The sequence below is a fragment of the Hyla sarda genome, chromosome 3 (assembly GCF_029499605.1).
Source record: "Hyla sarda isolate aHylSar1 chromosome 3, aHylSar1.hap1, whole genome shotgun sequence".
Lineage (NCBI taxonomy): Eukaryota > Metazoa > Chordata > Amphibia > Anura > Hylidae > Hyla > Hyla sarda.
In genome coordinates, this window is record NC_079191.1 from 3584890 (window position 1) to 3600980 (window position 16091).

The window sequence follows — 16091 nt, forward strand, 5'->3', positions numbered from 1 at the left end:
GGCTCGCCAAAGAACCACCTTTAGCTGTGACGTGCAACCAAATCAAAAAGGGGACCTCGTCCCTGGGTGGGCTTGAACCACCAACCTTTCGGTTAACAGCCGAACGCGCTAACCGATTGCGCCACAGAGACAACGGTGCTGCATGCTCGTGACTAGGCACAAGCGAAAACCCAAATGCTGGTCTCCAGGTGGACTTCAGCCCATAACAATCGGCTTTTAAGCTAAACTTGCTGAAACGGCAGAGACCGCCTTCCCGCTAGCAGCTTGACAGGAACCAGAGGGTAGTTATGCTTCTCATCTCCTTTACAGACAGAAGCAGAGTGGCGCAGCGGAAGCGTGCTGGGCCCATAACCCAGAGGTCGATGGATCGAAACCATCCTCTGCTAAGCAATCAATTTTACTGTTTCCACCATTGTAATTGAGGCAAGTTCGTTTCTAGGCCAACGCATTGTTCCTCTTCTTTGGAGGTGTTTTAAGGTCTTTGTGAACGAATTTTGCTCTTCATGATAGCAGAAGTAGTCAGTCTAAGCCATGCGAATCACAGACGTCACCGACATCACCGACATCAAAGCTGTCACAGAAGCGTTGGTGGTATAGTGGTAAGCATAGCTGCCTTCCAAGCAATTGACCCGGGTTCCAGGTGGACTTCAATTTTACTGTTTCCACCATTGTAATTGAGGCAAGTTCGTTTCTAGGCCAACGCATTGTTCCTCTTCTTTGGAGGTGTTTTAAGGTCTTTGTGAACGAATTTTGCTCTTCATGATAGCAGAAGTAGTCAGTCTAAGCCATGCGAATCACAGACGTCACCGACATCACCGACATCACAGCTGTCAAAGAAGCGTTGGTGGTATAGTGGTAAGCGTAGCTGCCTTCCAAGCAGTTGACCCGGGTTCGATTCCCGGCCAACGCATTTCTTTCAAGGTTTTGTCACCTGTCTCCTATGCTTGCTCTTTCATGGTAAAAAATTTTGCAGCTAGAAGCACCCTTTCAGCTCCTTACATTACAATGCTCCTCCCATTACAATGCTCCTCCCAAAAGGGTCCCATGGCTCTAGAGCCTCATCTGCTACATAACAACTTTCTTGTCCTAAGTATTAAGCCACGCGAAGCTCTGTAAACATCCCAGTCTTAGTCTTCTAATGTCAAAAATATTTTGACACTTAAAAAAAAAAAAAAAAAAAAAAAGTTTCAAACAGTTACAGAGATTGATCAGTGGATTGCGTGGCTAAATGCGTGGGTCAGACATGGGGGATTAGCTCAAATGGTAGAGTGCTCGCTTAGCATGCGAGAGGTAGCGGGATCGATGCCCGCATCCTCCAAAAACTTTTTGACTTTTTCAAACATCTTTTTAGCTAATGCTCATGGCACTCTTAGCCAAGCCAAAGAGTTGCACACACCCGGCCTTGCCAATCCTTCGATAGCTCAGCTGGTAGAGCGGAGGACTGTAGTAGAACAATCGGCAATCCTTAGGTCGCTGGTTCGATTCCGGCTCGAAGGACATTTTTTGGGGGGGTATGTTTTCATTTGGGATGTTTCAAGCTGCTGAAACACACACACTTCCGCTGACCCCTGCTCTTAACACTAGAAACACCCTTTCCAGAGAGGTCTCCCGTCAACATTGGGACTTTAAAACAGGCACAGAGACCAAGCTTTCAGTTGAGAGCACATCTAAGGCTCGCCAAAGAACCACCTTTAGCTGTGACGTGCAACCAAATCAAAAAGGGGACCTCGTCCCTGGGTGGGCTTGAACCACCAACCTTTCAGTTAACAGCCGAACGCGCTAACCGATTGCGCCACAGAGACAACGGTGCTGCATGCTCGTGACTAGGCACAAGCGAAAACCCAAATGCTGGTCTCCAGGTGGACTTCAGCCCATAACAATCGGCTTTTAAGCTAAACTTGCTGAAACGGCAGAGACCGCCTTCCCGCTAGCAGCTTGACAGGAACCAGAGGGTAGTTATGCTTCTCATCTCCTTTACAGACAGAAGCAGAGTGGCGCAGCGGAAGCGTGTTGGGCCCATAACCCAGAGGTCGATGGATCGAAACCATCCTCTGCTAAGCAATCAATTTTACTGTTTCCACCATTGTAATTGAGGCAAGTTCGTTTCTAGGCCAACGCATTGTTCCTCTTCTTTGGAGGTGTTTTAAGGTCTTTGTGAACGAATTTTGCTCTTCATGATAGCAGAAGTAGTCAGTCTAAGCCATGCGAATCACAGACGTCACCGACGTCACCGACATCACCGACATCACAGCTGTCACAGAAGCGTTGGTGGTATAGTGGTGAGCATAGCTGCCTTCCAAGCAGTTGACCCGGGGTCGATTCCCGGCCAACGCATTTCTTTCAAGGTTTTGTCACCTGTCTCCTATGCTTGCTCTTTCATGGTAAAAAATTTTGCAGCTAGAAGCACCCTTTCAGCTCCTTACATTACAATGCTCCTCCCATTACAATGCTCCTCCCAAAAGGGTCCCATGGCTCTAGAGCCTCATCTGCTACATAACAACTTTCTTGTCCTAAGTATTAAGCCACGCGAAGCTCTGTAAACATCCCAGTCTTAGTCTTCTAATGTCAAAAATATTTTGACACTTAAAAAAAAAAAAAAAAAAAGTTTCAAACAGTTACAGAGATTGATCAGTGGATTGCGTGGCTAAATGCGTGGGTCAGACATGGGGGATTAGCTCAAATGGTAGAGCGCTCGCTTAGCAATGCGAGAGGTAGCGGGATCGATGCCCGCATCCTCCAAAAACTTTTTGACTTTTTCAAACATCTTTTTAGCTAATGCTCATGGCACTCTTAGCCAAGCCAAAGAGTTGCACACACCCGGCTTTGCCAATCCTTCGATAGCTCAGCTGGTAGAGCGGAGGACTGTAGTAGAACAATGTGCAATCCTTAGGTCGCTGGTTCGATTCCGGCTCGAAGGACATTTTTTTGGGGGGTATGTTTTCATTTGGGATGTTTCAAGCTGCTGAAACACACACACTTCCGCTGACCCCTGCTCTTAACACTAGAAACACCCTTTCCAGAGAAGTCTCCCGTCAACATTGGGACTTTAAAACAGGCACAGAGACCAAGCTTTCAGTTGAGAGCACATCTAAGGCTCGCCAAAGAACCACCTTTAGCTGTGACGTGCAACCAAATCAAAAAGGGGACCTCGTCCCTGGGTGGGCTTGAACCACCAACCTTTCGGTTAACAGCCGAACGCGCTAACCGATTGCGCCACAGAGACAACGGTGCTGCATGCTCGTGACTAGGCACAAGCGAAAACCCAAATGCTGGTCTCCAGGTGGACTTCAGCCCATAACAATCGGCTTTTAAGCTAAACTTGCTGAAACGGCAGAGACCGCCTTCCCGCTAGCAGCTTGACAGGAACCAGAGGGTAGTTATGCTTCTCATCTCCTTTACAGACAGAAGCAGAGTGGCGCAGCGGAAGCGTGCTGGGCCCATAACCCAGAGGTCGATGGATCGAAACCATCCTCTGCTAAGCAATCAATTTTACTGTTTCCACCATTGTAATTGAGGCAAGTTCGTTTCTAGGCCAACGCATTGTTCCTCTTCTTTGGAGGTGTTTTAAGGTCTTTGTGAACGAATTTTGCTCTTCATGATAGCAGAAGTAGTCAGTCTAAGCCATGCGAATCACAGACGTCACCGACATCACCGACATCAAAGCTGTCACAGAAGCGTTGGTGGTATAGTGGTAAGCATAGCTGCCTTCCAAGCAGTTGACCCGGGTTCCAGGTGGACTTCAATTTTACTGTTTCCACCATTGTAATTGAGGCAGGTTCGTTTCTAGGCCAACGCATTGTTCCTCTTCTTTGGAGGTGTTTTAAGGTCTTTGTGAACGAATTTTGCTCTTCATGATAGCAGAAGTAGTCAGTCTAAGCCATGCGAATCACAGACGTCACCGACATCACCGACATCACAGCTGTCACAGAAGCGTTGGTGGTATAGTGGTGAGCATAGCTGCCTTCCAAGCAGTTGATCCGGGTTCGATTCCCGGCCAACGCATTTCTTTCAAGGTTTTGTCACCTGTCTCCTATGCTTGCTCTTTCATGGTAAAAAATTTTGCAGCTAGAAGCACCCTTTCAGCTCCTTACATTACAATGCTCCTCCCATTACAATGCTCCTCCCAAAAGGGTCCCATGGCTCTAGAGCCTCATCTGCTACATAACAACTTTCTTGTCCTAAGTATTAAGCCACGCGAAGCTCTGTAAACATCCCAGTCTTAGTCTTCTAATGTCAAAAATATTTTGACACTTAAAAAAAAAAAAAAAAAAAAGTTTCAAACAGTTACAGAGATTGATCAGTGGATTGCGTGGCTAAATGCGTGGGTCAGACATGGGGGATTAGCTCAAATGGTAGAGCGCTCGCTTAGCATGCGAGAGGTAGTGGGATCGATGCCCGCATCCTCCAAAAACTTTTTGACTTTTTCAAACATCTTTTTAGCTAATGCTCATGGCACTCTTAGCCAAGCCAAAGAGTTGCACACACCCGGCTTTGCCAATCCTTCGATAGCTCAGCTGATAGAGCGGAGGACTGTAGTAGAACAATCGGCAATCCTTAGGTCGCTGGTTCGATTCCGGCTCGAAGGACATTTTTTTGAGGGGTATGTTTTCATTTGGGATGTTTCAAGCTGCTGAAACACACACACTTCCGCTGACCCCTGCTCTTAACACTAGAAACACCCTTTCCAGAGAGGTCTCCCGTCAACATTGGGACTTTAAAACAGGCACAGAGACCAAGCTTTCAGTTGAGAGCACATCTAAGGCTCGCCAAAGAACCACCTTTAGCTGTGACGTGCAACCAAATCAAAAAGGGGACCTCGTCCCTGGGTGGGCTTGAACCACCAACCTTTCGGTTAACAGCCGAACGCGCTAACCGATTGCGCCACAGAGACAACGGTGCTGCAAGCTCGTGACTAGGCACAAGCGAAAACCCAAATGCTGGTCTCCAGGTGGACTTCAGCCCATAACAATCGGCTTTTAAGCTAAACTTGCTGAAACGGCAGAGACCGCCTTCCCGCTAGCAGCTTGACAGGAACCAGAGGGTAGTTATGCTTCTCATCTCCTTTACAGACAGAAGCAGAGTGGCGCAGCGGAAGCATGCTGGGCCCATAACCCAGAGGTCGATGGATCGAAACCATCCTCTGCTAAGCAATCAATTTTACTGTTTCCACCATTGTAATTGAGGCAAGTTCGTTTCTAGGCCAACGCATTGTTCCTCTTCTTTGGAGGTGTTTTAAGGTCTTTGTGAACGAATTTTGCTCTTCATGATAGCAGAAGTAGTCAGTCTAAGCCATGCGAATCACAGACGTCACCGACATCACCGACATCACAGCTGTCACAGAAGCGTTGGTGGTATAGTGGTAAGCATAGCTGCCTTCCAAGCAGTTGACCCGGGTTCCAGGTGGACTTCAATTTTACTGTTTCCACCATTGTAATTGAGGCAGGTTCGTTTCTAGGCCAACGCATTGTTCCTCTTCTTTGGAGGTGTTTTAAGGTCTTTGTGAACGAATTTTGCTCTTCATGATAGCAGAAGTAGTCAGTCTAAGCCATGCGAATCACAGACGTCACCGACATCACCGACATCACAGCTGTCACAGAAGCGTTGGTGGTATAGTGGTGAGCATAGCTGCCTTCCAAGCAGTTGACCCGGGGTCGATTCCCGGCCAACGCATTTCTTTCAAGGTTTTGTCACCTGTCTCCTATGCTTGCTCTTTCATGGTAAAAAATTTTGCAGCTAGAAGCACCCTTTCAGCTCCTTACATTACAATGCTCCTCCCATTACAATGCTCCTCCCAAAAGGGTCCCATGGCTCTAGAGCCTCATCTGCTACATAACAACTTTCTTGTCCTAAGTATTAAGCCACGCGAAGCTCTGTAAACATCCCAGTCTTAGTCTTCTAATGTCAAAAATATTTTGACAATTAAAAAAAAAAAAAAAAAAAAAAAAAGTTTCAAACAGTTACAGAGATTGATCAGTGGATTGCGTGGCTAAATGCGTGGGTCAGACATGGGGGATTAGCTCAAATGGTAGAGTGCTCGCTTAGCATGCGAGAGGTAGCGGGATCGATGCCCGCATCCTCCAAAAACTTTTTGACTTTTTCAAACATCTTTTTAGCTAATGCTCATGGCACTCTTAGCCAAGCCAAAGAGTTGCACACACCCGGCTTTGCCAATCCTTCGATAGCTCAGCTGGTAGAGCGGAGGACTGTAGTAGAACAATGTGCAATCCTTAGGTCGCTGGTTCGATTCCGGCTCGAAGGACATTTTTTTGGGGGGTATGTTTTCATTTGGGATGTTTCAAGCTGCTGAAACACACACACTTCCGCTGACCCCTGCTCTTAACACTAGAAACACCCTTTCCAGAGAGGTCTCCCGTCAACATTGGGACTTTAAAACAGGCACAGAGACCAAGCTTTCAGTTGAGAGCACATCTAAGGCTCGCCAAAGAACCACCTTTAGCTGTGACGTGCAACCAAATCAAAAAGGGGACCTCGTCCCTGGGTGGGCTTGAACCACCAACCTTTCGGTTAACAGCCGAACGCGCTAACCGATTGCGCCACAGAGACAACGGTGCTGCATGCTCGTGATTAGGCACAAGCGAAAACCCAAATGCTGGTCTCCAGGTGGACTTCAGCCCATAACAATCGGCTTTTAAGCTAAACTTGCTGAAACGGCAGAGACCGCCTTCCCGCTAGCAGCTTGACAGGAACCAGAGGGTAGTTATGCTTCTCATCTCCTTTACAGACAGAAGCAGAGTGGCGCAGCGGAAGCGTGCTGGGCCCATAACCCAGAGGTCGATGGATCGAAACCATCCTCTGCTAAGCAATCAATTTTACTGTTTCCACCATTGTAATTGAGGCAAGTTCGTTTCTAGGCCAACGCATTGTTCCTCTTCTTTGGAGGTGTTTTAAGGTCTTTGTGAACGAATTTTGCTCTTCATGATAGCAGAAGTAGTCAGTCTAAGCCATGCGAATCACAGACGTCACCGACATCACCGACATCACAGCTGTCACAGAAGCGTTGGTGGTATAGTGGTAAGCATAGCTGCCTTCCAAGCAGTTGACCCGGGTTCCAGGTGGACTTCAATTTTACTGTTTCCACCATTGTAATTGAGGCAGGTTCGTTTCTAGGCCAACGCATTGTTCCTCTTCTTTGGAGGTGTTTTAAGGTCTTTGTGAACGAATTTTGCTCTTCATGATAGCAGAAGTAGTCAGTCTAAGCCATGCGAATCACAGACGTCACCGACATCACCGACATCACAGCTGTCACAGAAGCGTTGGTGGTATAGTGGTGAGCATAGCTGCCTTCCAAGCAGTTGACCCGGGTTCGATTCCCGGCCAACGCATTTCTTTCAAGGTTTTGTCACCTGTCTCCTATGCTTGCTCTTTCATGGTAAAAAATTTTGCAGCTAGAAGCACCCTTTCAGCTCCTTACATTACAATGCTCCTCCCATTACAATGCTCCTCCCAAAAGGGTCCCATGGCTCTAGAGCCTCATCTGCTACATAACAACTTTCTTGTCCTAAGTATTAAGCCACGCGAAGCTCTGTAAACATCCCAGTCTTAGTCTTCTAATGTCAAAAATATTTTGACACTTAAAAAAAAAAAAAAAAAAAGTTTCAAACAGTTACAGAGATTGATCAGTGGATTGCGTGGCTAAATGCGTGGGTCAGACATGGGGGATTAGCTCAAATGGTAGAGCGCTCGCTTAGCATGCGAGAGGTAGTGGGATCGATGCCCGCATCCTCCAAAAACTTTTTGACTTTTTCAAACATCTTTTTAGCTAATGCTCATGGCACTCTTAGCCAAGCCAAAGAGTTGCATACACCCGGCTTTGCCAATCCTTCGATAGCTCAGCTGGTAGAGCGGAGGACTGTAATAGAACAATCGGCAATCCTTAGGTCGCTGGTTCGATTCCGGCTCGAAGGACATTTTTTTGAGGGGTATGTTTTCATTTGGGATGTTTCAAGCTGCTGAAACACACACACTTCCACTGACCCCTGCTCTTAACACTAGAAACACCCTTTCCAGAGAGGTCTCCCGTCAACATTGGGACTTTAAAACAGGCACAGAGACCAAGCTTTCAGTTGAGAGCACATCTAAGGCTCGCCAAAGAACCACCTTTAGCTGTGACGTGCAACCAAATCAAAAAGGGGACCTCGTCCCTGGGTGGGCTTGAACCACCAACCTTTCGGTTAACAGCCGAACGCGCTAACCGATTGCGCCACAGAGACAACGGTGCTGCATGCTCGTGACTAGGCACAAGCGAAAACCCAAATGCTGGTCTCCAGGTGGACTTCAGCCCATAACAATCGGCTTTTAAGCTAAACTTGCTGAAACGGCAGAGACCGCCTTCCCGCTAGCAGCTTGACAGGAACCAGAGGGTAGTTATGCTTCTCATTTCCTTTACAGACAGAAGCAGAGTGGCGCAGCGGAAGCGTGCTGGGCCCATAACCCAGAGGTCGATGGATCGAAACCATCCTCTGCTAAGCAATCAATTTTACTGTTTCCACCATTGTAATTGAGGCAAGTTCGTTTCTAGGCCAACGCATTGTTCCTCTTCTTTGGAGGTGTTTTAAGGTCTTTGTGAACGAATTTTGCTCTTCATGATAGCAGAAGTAGTCAGTCTAAGCCATGCGAATCACAGACGTCACCGACATCACCGACATCACAGCTGTCACAGAAGCGTTGGTGGTATAGTGGTAAGCATAGCTGCCTTCCAAGCAGTTGACCCGGGTTCCAGGTGGACTTCAATTTTACTGTTTCCACCATTGTAATTGAGGCAGGTTCGTTTCTAGGCCAACGCATTGTTCCTCTTCTTTGGAGGTGTTTTAAGGTCTTTGTGAACGAATTTTGCTCTTCATGATAGCAGAAGTAGTCAGTCTAAGCCATGCGAATCACAGACGTCACCGACATCACCGACATCACAGCTGTCACAGAAGCGTTGGTGGTGTAGTGGTGAGCATAGCTGCCTTCCAAGCAGTTGACCCGGGTTCGATTCCCGGCCAACGCATTTCTTTCAAGGTTTTGTCACCTGTCTCCTATGCTTGCTCTTTCATGGTAAAAAATTTTGCAGCTAGAAGCACCCTTTCAGCTCCTTACATTACAATGCTCCTCCCATTACAATGCTCCTCCCAAAAGGGTCCCATGGCTCTAGAGCCTCATCTGCTACATAACAACTTTCTTGTCCTAAGTATTAAGCCACGCGAAGCTCTGTAAACATCCCAGTCTTAGTCTTCTAATGTCAAAAATATTTTGACACTTAAAAAAAAAAAAAAAAAGTTTCAAACAGTTACAGAGATTGATCAGTGGATTGCGTGGCTAAATGCGTGGGTCAGACATGGGGGATTAGCTCAAATGGTAGAGCGCTCGCTTAGCATGCGAGAGGTAGCGGGATCGATGCCCGCATCCTCCAAAAACTTTTTGACTTTTTCAAACATCTTTTTAGCTAATGCTCATGGCACTCTTAGCCAAGCCAAAGAGTTGCACACACCCGGCTTTGCCAATCCTTCGATAGCTCAGCTGGTAGAGCGGAGGACTGTAGTAGAACAATTGGCAATCCTTAGGTCGCTGGTTCGATTCCGGCTCGAAGGACATTTTTTTGGGGGGTATGTTTTCATTTGGGATGTTTCAAGCTGCTGAAACACACACACTTCCGCTGACCCCTGCTCTTAACACTAGAAACACCCTTTCCAGAGAGGTCTCCCGTCAACATTGGGACTTTAAAACAGGCACAGAGACCAAGCTTTCAGTTGAGAGCACATCTAAGGCTCGCCAAAGAACCACCTTTAGCTGTGACGTGCAACCAAATCAAAAAGGGGACCTCGTCCCTGGGTGGGCTTGAACCACCAACCTTTCGGTTAACAGCCGAACGCGCTAACCGATTGCGCCACAGAGACAACGGTGCTGCATGCTCGTGACTAGGCACAAGCGAAAACCCAAATGCTGGTCTCCAGGTGGACTTCAGCCCATAACAATCGGCTTTTAAGCTAAACTTGCTGAAACGGCAGAGACCGCCTTCCCGCTAGCAGCTTGACAGGAACCAGAGGGTAGTTATGCTTCTCATTTCCTTTACAGACAGAAGCAGAGTGGCGCAGCGGAAGCGTGTTGGGCCCATAACCCAGAGGTCGATGGATCGAAACCATCCTCTGCTAAGCAATCAATTTTACTGTTTCCACCATTGTAATTGAGGCAAGTTCGTTTCTAGGCCAACGCATTGTTCCTCTTCTTTGGAGGTGTTTTAAGGTCTTTGTGAACGAATTTTGCTCTTCATGATAGCAGAAGTAGTCAGTCTAAGCCATGCGAATCACAGACGTCACCGACATCACCGACATCACAGCTGTCACAGAAGCGTTGGTGGTATAGTGGTAAGCATAGCTGCCTTCCAAGCAGTTGACCCGGGTTCCAGGTGGACTTCAATTTTACTGTTTCCACCATTGTAATTGAGGCAGGTTCGTTTCTAGGCCAACGCATTGTTCCTCTTCTTTGGAGGTGTTTTAAGGTCTTTGTGAACGAATTTTGCTCTTCATGATAGCAGAAGTAGTCAGTCTAAGCCATGCGAATCACAGACGTCACCGACATCACCGACATCACAGCTGTCACAGAAGCGTTGGTGGTATAGTGGTGAGCATAGCTGCCTTCCAAGCAGTTGACCCGGGTTCGATTCCCGGCCAACGCATTTCTTTCAAGGTTTTGTCACCTGTCTCCTATGCTTGCTCTTTCATGGTAAAAAATTTTGCAGCTAGAAGCACCCTTTCAGCTCCTTACATTACAATGCTCCTCCCATTACAATGCTCCTCCCAAAAGGGTCCCATGGCTCTAGAGCCTCATCTGCTACATAACAACTTTCTTGTCCTAAGTATTAAGCCACGCGAAGCTCTGTAAACATCCCAGTCTTAGTCTTCTAATGTCAAAAATATTTTGACACTTAAAAAAAAAAAAAAAAAAAAAAAGTTTCAAACAGTTACAGAGATTGATCAGTGGATTGCGTGGCTAAATGCGTGGGTCAGACATGGGGGATTAGCTCAAATGGTAGAGTGCTCGCTTAGCATGCGAGAGGTAGCGGGATCGATGCCCGCATCCTCCAAAAACTTTTTGACTTTTTCAAACATCTTTTTAGCTAATGCTCATGGCACTCTTAGCCAAGCCAAAGAGTTGCACACACCCGGCCTTGCCAATCCTTCGATAGCTCAGCTGGTAGAGCGGAGGACTGTAGTAGAACAACCGGCAATCCTTAGGTCGCTGGTTCGATTCCGGCTCGAAGGACATTTTTTGGGGGGGTATGTTTTCATTTGGGATGTTTCAAGCTGCTGAAACACACACACTTCCGCTGACCCCTGCTCTTAACACTAGAAACACCCTTTCCAGAGAGGTCTCCCGTCAACATTGGGACTTTAAAACAGGCACAGAGACCAAGCTTTCAGTTGAGAGCACATCTAAGGCTCGCCAAAGAACCACCTTTAGCTGTGACGTGCAACCAAATCAAAAAGGGGACCTCGTCCCTGGGTGGGCTTGAACCACCAACCTTTCAGTTAACAGCCGAACGCGCTAACCGATTGCGCCACAGAGACAACGGTGCTGCATGCTCGTGACTAGGCACAAGCGAAAACCCAAATGCTGGTCTCCAGGTGGACTTCAGCCCATAACAATCGGCTTTTAAGCTAAACTTGCTGAAACGGCAGAGACCGCCTTCCCGCTAGCAGCTTGACAGGAACCAGAGGGTAGTTATGCTTCTCATCTCCTTTACAGACAGAAGCAGAGTGGCGCAGCGGAAGCGTGTTGGGCCCATAACCCAGAGGTCGATGGATCGAAACCATCCTCTGCTAAGCAATCAATTTTACTGTTTCCACCATTGTAATTGAGGCAAGTTCGTTTCTAGGCCAACGCATTGTTCCTCTTCTTTGGAGGTGTTTTAAGGTCTTTGTGAACGAATTTTGCTCTTCATGATAGCAGAAGTAGTCAGTCTAAGCCATGCGAATCACAGACGTCACCGACGTCACCGACATCACCGACATCACAGCTGTCACAGAAGCGTTGGTGGTATAGTGGTGAGCATAGCTGCCTTCCAAGCAGTTGACCCGGGTTCGATTCCCGGCCAACGCATTTCTTTCAAGGTTTTGTCACCTGTCTCCTATGCTTGCTCTTTCATGGTAAAAATTTTTGCAGCTAGAAGCACCCTTTCAGCTCCTTACATTACAATGCTCCTCCCATTACAATGCTCCTCCCAAAAGGGTCCCATGGCTCTAGAGCCTCATCTGCTACATAACAACTTTCTTGTCCTAAGTATTAAGCCACGCGAAGCTCTGTAAACATCCCAGTCTTAGTCTTCTAATGTCAAAAATATTTTGACACTTAAAAAAAAATAAAAAAATAAAAGTTTCAAACAGTTACAGAGATTGATCAGTGGATTGCGTGGCTAAATGCGTGGCTAAATGCGTGGGTCAGACATGGGGGATTAGCTCAAATGGTAGAGCGCTCGCTTAGCATGCGAGAGGTAGCGGGATCGATGCCCGCATCCTCCAAAAACTTTTTGACTTTTTCAAACATCTTTTTAGCTAATGCTCATGGCACTCTTAGCCAAGCCAAAGAGTTGCACACACCCAGCTTTGCCAATCCTTCGATAGCTCAGCTGGTAGAGCGGAGGACTGTAGTAGAACAATCGGCAATCCTTAGGTCGCTGGTTCGATTCCGGCTCGAATGACATTTTTTTGGGGGGTATGTTTTCATTTGGGATGTTTCAAGCTGCTGAAACACACACACTTCCGCTGACCCCTACTCTTAACACTAGAAACACCCTTTCCAGAGAGGTCTCCCGTCAACATTGGGACTTTAAAACAGGCACAGAGACCAAGCTTTCAGTTGAGAGCACATCTAAGGCTCGCCAAAGAACCACCTTTAGCTGTGACGTGCAACCAAATCAAAAAGGGGAACTCGTCCCTGGGTGGGCTTGAACCACCAACCTTTTGGTTAACAGCCGAACGCGCTAACCGATTGCGCCACAGAGACAACGGTGCTGCATGCTCGTGACTAGGCACAAGCGAAAACCCAAATGCTGGTCTCCAGGTGGACTTCAGCCCATAACAATCGGCTTTTAAGCTAAACTTGCTGAAACGGCAGAGACCGCCTTCCCACTAGCAGCTTGACAGGAACCAGAGGGTAGTTATGCTTCTCATCTCCTTTACAGACAGAAGCAGAGTGGCGCAGCGGAAGCGTGCTGGGCCCATAACCCAGAGGTCGATGGATCGAAACCATCCTCTGCTAAGCAATCAATTTTACTGTTTCCACCATTGTAATTGAGGCAAGTTCGTTTCTAGGCCAACGCATTGTTCCTCTTCTTTGGAGGTGTTTTAAGGTCTTTGTGAACGAATTTTGCTCTTCATGATAGCAGAAGTAGTCAGTCTAAGCCATGCGAATCACAGACGTCACCGACATCACCGACATCACAGCTGTCAAAGAAGCGTTGGTGGTATAGTGGTAAGAATAGCTGCCTTCCAAGCAGTTGACCCGGGTTCGATTCCCGGCCAACGCATTTCTTTCAAGGTTTTGTCACCTGTCTCCTATGCTTGCTCTTTCATGGTAAAAAATTTTGCAGCTAGAAGCACCCTTTCAGCTCCTTACATTACAATGCTCCTCCCATTACAATGCTCCTCCCAAAAGGGTCCCATGGCTCTAGAGCCTCATCTGCTACATAACAACTTTCTTGTCCTAAGTATTAAGCCACGCGAAGCTCTGTAAACATCCCAGTCTTAGTCTTCTAATGTCAAAAATATTTTGACACTTAAAAAAAAATAAAAAAATAAAAGTTTCAAACAGTTACAGAGATTGATCAGTGGATGGCGTGGCTAAATGCGTGGGTCAGACATGGGGGATTAGCTCAAATGGTAGAGCGCTCGCTTAGCATGCGAGAGGTAGCGGGATCGATGCCCGCATCCTCCAAAAACTTTTTGACTTTTTCAAACATCTTTTTAGCTAATGCTCATGGCACTCTTAGCCAAGCCAAAGAGTTGCACACACCCAGCTTTGCCAATCCTTCGATAGCTCAGCTGGTAGAGCGGAGGACTGTAGTAGAACAATGTGCAATCCTTAGGTCGCTGGTTCGATTCCGGCTCGAAGGATATTTTTTTGGGGGGTATGTTTTCATTTGGGATGTTTCAAGCTGCTGAAACACACACACTTCCGCTGACCCCTGCTCTTAACACTAGAAACACCCTTTCCAGAGAGGTCTCCCGTCAACATTGGGACTTTAAAACAGGCACAGAGACCAAGCTTTCAGTTGAGAGCACATCTAAGGCTCGCCAAAGAACCACCTTTAGCTGTGACGTGCAACCAAATCAAAAAGGGGACCTCGTCCCTGGGTGGGCTTGAACCACCAACCTTTCGGTTAACAGCCGAACGCGCTAACCGATTGCGCCACAGAGACAACGGTGCTGCATGCTCGTGATTAGGCACAAGCGAAAACCCAAATGCTGGTCTCCAGGTGGACTTCAGCCCATAACAATCGGCTTTTAAGCTAAACTTGCTGAAACGGCAGAGACCGCCTTCCCGCTAGCAGCTTGACAGGAACCAGAGGGTAGTTATGCTTCTCATCTCCTTTACAGACAGAAGCAGAGTGGCGCAGTGGAAGCGTGCTGGGCCCATAACCCAGAGGTCGATGGATCGAAACCATCCTCTGCTAAGCAATCAATTTTACTGTTTCCACCATTGTAATTGAGGCAAGTTCGTTTCTAGGCCAACGCATTGTTCCTCTTCTTTGGAGGTGTTTTAAGGTCTTTGTGAACGAATTTTGCTCTTCATGATAGCAGAAGTAGTCAGTCTAAGCCATGCGAATCACAGACGTCACCGACATCACCGACATCACAGCTGTCACAGAAGCGTTGGTGGTATAGTGGTAAGCATAGCTGCCTTCCAAGCAGTTGACCCGGGTTCCAGGTGGACTTCAATTTTACTGTTTCCACCATTGTAATTGAGGCAGGTTCGTTTCTAGGCCAACGCATTGTTCCTCTTCTTTGGAGGTGTTTTAAGGTCTTTGTGAACGAATTTTGCTCTTCATGATAGCAGAAGTAGTCAGTCTAAGCCATGCGAATCACAGACGTCACCGACATCACCGACATCACAGCTGTCACAGAAGCGTCGGTGGTATAGTGGTGAGCATAGCTGCCTTCCAAGCAGTTGACCCGGGTTCGATTCCCGGCCAACGCATTTCTTTCAAGGTTTTGTCACCTGTCTCCTATGCTTGCTCTTTCATGGTAAAAAATTTTGCAGCTAGAAGCACCCTTTCAGCTCCTTACATTACAATGCTCCTCCCATTACAATGCTCCTCCCAAAAGGGTCCCATGGCTCTAGAGCCTCATCTGCTACATAACAACTTTCTTGTCCTAAGTATTAAGCCACGCGAAGCTCTGTAAACATCCCAGTCTTAGTCTTCTAATGTCAAAAATATTTTGACACTTAAAAAAAAAAAAAAAAAAAGTTTCAAACAGTTACAGAGATTGATCAGTGGATTGCGTGGCTAAATGCGTGGGTCAGACATGGGGGATTAGCTCAAATGGTAGAGCGCTCGCTTAGCATGCGAGAGGTAGTGGGATCGATGCCCGCATCCTCCAAAAACTTTTTGACTTTTTCAAACATCTTTTTAGCTAATGCTCATGGCACTCTTAGCCAAGCCAAAGAGTTGCATACACCCGGCTTTGCCAATCCTTCGATAGCTCAGCTGGTAGAGCGGAGGACTGTAATAGAACAATCGGCAATCCTTAGGTCGCTGGTTCGATTCCGGCTCGAAGGACATTTTTTTGAGGGGTATGTTTTCATTTGGGATGTTTCAAGCTGCTGAAACACACACACTTCCACTGACCCCTGCTCTTAACACTAGAAACACCCTTTCCAGAGAGGTCTCCCGTCAACATTGGGACTTTAAAACAGGCACAGAGACCAAGCTTTCAGTTGAGAGCACATCTAAGGCTCGCCAAAGAACCACCTTTAGCTGTGACGTGCAACCAAATCAAAAAGGGGACCTCGTCCCTGGGTGGGCTTGAACCACCAACCTTTCGGTTAACAGCCGAACGCGCTAACCGATTGCGCCACAGAGACAACGGTGC

At 47.2% G+C, this 16091-nt stretch overlaps 29 non-coding genes across 29 annotated transcripts; 21 read left to right on the forward strand and 8 right to left on the reverse strand.

Moving 5' to 3' along the window:
- Nucleotides 1-57: 57 nt before the first annotated feature.
- Nucleotides 58-131, reverse strand: TRNAN-GUU (transfer RNA asparagine (anticodon GUU)). The gene has a single exon. It is a non-coding gene; the product is annotated as a tRNA-Asn (tRNA).
- Nucleotides 132-838: 707 nt separating this feature from the next.
- On the forward strand, nucleotides 839-910 carry TRNAG-UCC (transfer RNA glycine (anticodon UCC)). The gene has a single exon. It is a non-coding gene; the product is annotated as a tRNA-Gly (tRNA).
- A 335-nt stretch (nucleotides 911-1245) lies between these two features.
- Nucleotides 1246-1318, forward strand: TRNAA-AGC (transfer RNA alanine (anticodon AGC)). The gene has a single exon. It is a non-coding gene; the product is annotated as a tRNA-Ala (tRNA).
- A 92-nt stretch (nucleotides 1319-1410) lies between these two features.
- Nucleotides 1411-1497, forward strand: TRNAY-GUA (transfer RNA tyrosine (anticodon GUA)). Its single transcript is given in 2 exon segments — nucleotides 1411-1447; nucleotides 1462-1497. It is a non-coding gene; the product is annotated as a tRNA-Tyr (tRNA).
- Nucleotides 1498-2831: 1334 nt separating this feature from the next.
- TRNAY-GUA (transfer RNA tyrosine (anticodon GUA)) lies at nucleotides 2832-2918 on the forward strand. The gene is given in 2 exon segments: nucleotides 2832-2868; nucleotides 2883-2918. It is a non-coding gene; the product is annotated as a tRNA-Tyr (tRNA).
- Nucleotides 2919-3149: 231 nt separating this feature from the next.
- On the reverse strand, nucleotides 3150-3223 carry TRNAN-GUU (transfer RNA asparagine (anticodon GUU)). The gene has a single exon. It is a non-coding gene; the product is annotated as a tRNA-Asn (tRNA).
- Nucleotides 3224-3930: 707 nt separating this feature from the next.
- TRNAG-UCC (transfer RNA glycine (anticodon UCC)) lies at nucleotides 3931-4002 on the forward strand. The gene has a single exon. It is a non-coding gene; the product is annotated as a tRNA-Gly (tRNA).
- An 815-nt stretch (nucleotides 4003-4817) lies between these two features.
- TRNAN-GUU (transfer RNA asparagine (anticodon GUU)) lies at nucleotides 4818-4891 on the reverse strand. Its single transcript has one exon. It is a non-coding gene; the product is annotated as a tRNA-Asn (tRNA).
- A 1116-nt stretch (nucleotides 4892-6007) lies between these two features.
- On the forward strand, nucleotides 6008-6080 carry TRNAA-AGC (transfer RNA alanine (anticodon AGC)). The gene has a single exon. It is a non-coding gene; the product is annotated as a tRNA-Ala (tRNA).
- A 92-nt stretch (nucleotides 6081-6172) lies between these two features.
- On the forward strand, nucleotides 6173-6259 carry TRNAY-GUA (transfer RNA tyrosine (anticodon GUA)). The gene is given in 2 exon segments: nucleotides 6173-6209; nucleotides 6224-6259. It is a non-coding gene; the product is annotated as a tRNA-Tyr (tRNA).
- Nucleotides 6260-6490: 231 nt separating this feature from the next.
- On the reverse strand, nucleotides 6491-6564 carry TRNAN-GUU (transfer RNA asparagine (anticodon GUU)). Its single transcript has one exon. It is a non-coding gene; the product is annotated as a tRNA-Asn (tRNA).
- A 707-nt stretch (nucleotides 6565-7271) lies between these two features.
- On the forward strand, nucleotides 7272-7343 carry TRNAG-UCC (transfer RNA glycine (anticodon UCC)). The gene has a single exon. It is a non-coding gene; the product is annotated as a tRNA-Gly (tRNA).
- A 496-nt stretch (nucleotides 7344-7839) lies between these two features.
- TRNAY-GUA (transfer RNA tyrosine (anticodon GUA)) lies at nucleotides 7840-7926 on the forward strand. The gene is given in 2 exon segments: nucleotides 7840-7876; nucleotides 7891-7926. It is a non-coding gene; the product is annotated as a tRNA-Tyr (tRNA).
- Nucleotides 7927-8157: 231 nt separating this feature from the next.
- Nucleotides 8158-8231, reverse strand: TRNAN-GUU (transfer RNA asparagine (anticodon GUU)). Its single transcript has one exon. It is a non-coding gene; the product is annotated as a tRNA-Asn (tRNA).
- Nucleotides 8232-8938: 707 nt separating this feature from the next.
- TRNAG-UCC (transfer RNA glycine (anticodon UCC)) lies at nucleotides 8939-9010 on the forward strand. The gene has a single exon. It is a non-coding gene; the product is annotated as a tRNA-Gly (tRNA).
- Nucleotides 9011-9339: 329 nt separating this feature from the next.
- On the forward strand, nucleotides 9340-9412 carry TRNAA-AGC (transfer RNA alanine (anticodon AGC)). The gene has a single exon. It is a non-coding gene; the product is annotated as a tRNA-Ala (tRNA).
- A 92-nt stretch (nucleotides 9413-9504) lies between these two features.
- On the forward strand, nucleotides 9505-9591 carry TRNAY-GUA (transfer RNA tyrosine (anticodon GUA)). The gene is given in 2 exon segments: nucleotides 9505-9541; nucleotides 9556-9591. It is a non-coding gene; the product is annotated as a tRNA-Tyr (tRNA).
- A 231-nt stretch (nucleotides 9592-9822) lies between these two features.
- TRNAN-GUU (transfer RNA asparagine (anticodon GUU)) lies at nucleotides 9823-9896 on the reverse strand. The gene has a single exon. It is a non-coding gene; the product is annotated as a tRNA-Asn (tRNA).
- A 707-nt stretch (nucleotides 9897-10603) lies between these two features.
- Nucleotides 10604-10675, forward strand: TRNAG-UCC (transfer RNA glycine (anticodon UCC)). Its single transcript has one exon. It is a non-coding gene; the product is annotated as a tRNA-Gly (tRNA).
- A 335-nt stretch (nucleotides 10676-11010) lies between these two features.
- Nucleotides 11011-11083, forward strand: TRNAA-AGC (transfer RNA alanine (anticodon AGC)). Its single transcript has one exon. It is a non-coding gene; the product is annotated as a tRNA-Ala (tRNA).
- A 92-nt stretch (nucleotides 11084-11175) lies between these two features.
- On the forward strand, nucleotides 11176-11262 carry TRNAY-GUA (transfer RNA tyrosine (anticodon GUA)). The gene is given in 2 exon segments: nucleotides 11176-11212; nucleotides 11227-11262. It is a non-coding gene; the product is annotated as a tRNA-Tyr (tRNA).
- Nucleotides 11263-12027: 765 nt separating this feature from the next.
- On the forward strand, nucleotides 12028-12099 carry TRNAG-UCC (transfer RNA glycine (anticodon UCC)). The gene has a single exon. It is a non-coding gene; the product is annotated as a tRNA-Gly (tRNA).
- A 346-nt stretch (nucleotides 12100-12445) lies between these two features.
- On the forward strand, nucleotides 12446-12518 carry TRNAA-AGC (transfer RNA alanine (anticodon AGC)). Its single transcript has one exon. It is a non-coding gene; the product is annotated as a tRNA-Ala (tRNA).
- A 935-nt stretch (nucleotides 12519-13453) lies between these two features.
- On the forward strand, nucleotides 13454-13525 carry TRNAG-UCC (transfer RNA glycine (anticodon UCC)). The gene has a single exon. It is a non-coding gene; the product is annotated as a tRNA-Gly (tRNA).
- A 334-nt stretch (nucleotides 13526-13859) lies between these two features.
- Nucleotides 13860-13932, forward strand: TRNAA-AGC (transfer RNA alanine (anticodon AGC)). The gene has a single exon. It is a non-coding gene; the product is annotated as a tRNA-Ala (tRNA).
- Nucleotides 13933-14024: 92 nt separating this feature from the next.
- On the forward strand, nucleotides 14025-14111 carry TRNAY-GUA (transfer RNA tyrosine (anticodon GUA)). The gene is given in 2 exon segments: nucleotides 14025-14061; nucleotides 14076-14111. It is a non-coding gene; the product is annotated as a tRNA-Tyr (tRNA).
- A 231-nt stretch (nucleotides 14112-14342) lies between these two features.
- TRNAN-GUU (transfer RNA asparagine (anticodon GUU)) lies at nucleotides 14343-14416 on the reverse strand. The gene has a single exon. It is a non-coding gene; the product is annotated as a tRNA-Asn (tRNA).
- A 1275-nt stretch (nucleotides 14417-15691) lies between these two features.
- TRNAY-GUA (transfer RNA tyrosine (anticodon GUA)) lies at nucleotides 15692-15778 on the forward strand. Its single transcript is given in 2 exon segments — nucleotides 15692-15728; nucleotides 15743-15778. It is a non-coding gene; the product is annotated as a tRNA-Tyr (tRNA).
- A 231-nt stretch (nucleotides 15779-16009) lies between these two features.
- On the reverse strand, nucleotides 16010-16083 carry TRNAN-GUU (transfer RNA asparagine (anticodon GUU)). The gene has a single exon. It is a non-coding gene; the product is annotated as a tRNA-Asn (tRNA).
- Nucleotides 16084-16091: the final 8 nt, after the last annotated feature.